Source organism: Capsicum annuum, chromosome 10 (assembly GCF_002878395.1).
Source record: "Capsicum annuum cultivar UCD-10X-F1 chromosome 10, UCD10Xv1.1, whole genome shotgun sequence".
NCBI lineage: Eukaryota > Viridiplantae > Streptophyta > Magnoliopsida > Solanales > Solanaceae > Capsicum > Capsicum annuum.
In genome coordinates this window covers 8,331,539-8,333,613 of record NC_061120.1, presented here as the reverse complement: position 1 = coordinate 8,333,613, position 2,075 = coordinate 8,331,539, and the positions used below count along the sequence as shown (strand labels likewise).

General features: G+C 35.8%; 1 pseudogene; it reads left to right on the top strand.

Moving 5' to 3' along the window:
• Positions 1–233: 233 nt before the first annotated feature.
• Positions 234–1,600, top strand: LOC107845246 (annotated as a pseudogene).
• The last annotated feature ends 475 nt before the right edge of the window (positions 1,601–2,075 follow it).

Here is a 2,075-nt window from a genome sequence, read left to right as displayed (position 1 = left end):
TTATATATATATACACATGTATTACGAAATCTATTGGTAAATATATAGAAATATTTTCAAATAGCTTTCACTAATATTAATTGTGAAATTTTAATCATGAATTTGTCTTAGTATCTTTCATAGTCGGAGACAAAAAAGGGGGCCAATCACGTTAGGTATGAAGTTCTCTTTTTAGTCATCCGAACCAACCATATATTATTCTATACATGCTGTGTCAAACGCTATAATTTAACATGGCTTCTGTAATTGAGCAATGTCAAGTTGCACCACCTCCTCGTGGTGTTGCTGACCTGACACTCTTACCTATTTTGATCATATATGGTTAGACTTTCATCGTATACAGAGGATACTATTCTACAAGCTCCCTATTACCAAACTCGAATTCATCTAAAACATTATCCCTCCTCTTAAAGATTCACTCTCCTTATCCCTCAAACACTATATACCCTTAGCTGGCAATAGTGCTTGTCCATTAAATTCGAACGGATATCCGAGTTACGTTATGTAATGGGAGATATAGTGTCAACCACTTTTTTTGAGACTCGTATGGATTTCAATTATCTCATTGGTGACTATCCTCGTAATGCTAAGGATTTTTATCACTTTGTTCCTCAGATGGAGGAACCTAAGGATGCGTCGGGGCCCCAATTAGCCCCGCTCTTATCCATTCAAGTGACACTTTTTCCGAATCTAGGTATATCCATTGGTTTCACTAATAATCACGTTGCTGGTGATAGAGCTACCATATTAAGGTTCATTAGAGCATGGGCGCTACTACACAAATTTGGTGGACATGAACAATTCTTATCGAATCATGAGTTCATTCCATTTATGATAGGTTCGTAATAAAAGACCCATATGGACGAGGGATGTCCATATGGGAAGAAATGAAGACACATAATCTAGAAATGTGTGACATTGTGACTCCTCCTGAACACAGGGTTCGAGGTACATTTACTTTAAGGAGAGATGATATCGAGAAACTAAAGAATTAAATATTGTCAAGACAACGGAGTACTACTCAAACTCATGTAAAATCTTTCACCGTAACTTGTGCTTATGTATGGACTTGCTTGATAAAATCAGAGAACGCGATCAAAGAAGATATCATAGATGATAGTTTAATGGATCGGAGTTCTTCGGATGTGTAGCTGATTGCAGAACGCGATTCAATCCATCACTTCCTCAATCTTATTTTGGGAATTGCCTAGCGGCATACCTAGTAAAACCACGACATGTTGACTTAGACAGAAAGGAAGGCTTTATGATTGGTGCAGAAATAATTGGAGAAGCCATTCAGAAAAGAATGAAGGATGAGGAATGGATCCTGAATTGTACCTGGTTTAGACAATTTAGCAACATAGACTGGAACCCATGTTTTTCAGTTACTGGATCACCAAAGCATGACTATGCTGCTGATTTTGGATGGGGAAGGTCCGCAAAATTAGAGTTCATTTCTCTTGACAATGATGATGCACTAGTGATGTCTCTTAGTAAATCTAAGGACTTTGATGGAGATTTAGAGATTGGCTTGTCTTTATCTAAAACTCAAATGAATGCCCTTGCGGCTATATTCACCCATGGGCTTAGTTTTCTATAGCAAGCTTGAGCGGAGGGGTGGGAATTGGGCAAGGACTCCTATGTATTTATTAAGTACTAATTAGCAACAAAATAGACATAAAGTCTAACCTCTTGTATTGTCCCAGATGATATACATCAAATTTTAGCTGTAATACTAGTCCAAATAAGAATGGTGTATCTTGATATCATCCAAGAGGTACTTTATTATTCAATTGCTTGATATTAGTTCTCTCAACATCAGAATGAGCTGTTCCTGCTTCTTCTACTCCTTTTATTTGTAGCACTCCTTATAATTTTTATCTTTTGTAGTTTACATTTTATCCTATTAATTTTAATGATTTACACCTTAATTTCTTTATAATTTTGCTAACAAATAAACAGATTCTTCCCCTTGAATATTCATCAGCATAAAACATGAACATTAAATACCAAAAAAAAAAAAAAAAGAAGAAAAAGGAAAGAGACAACACAGGATAAAAAGAAGTCAAGTATAG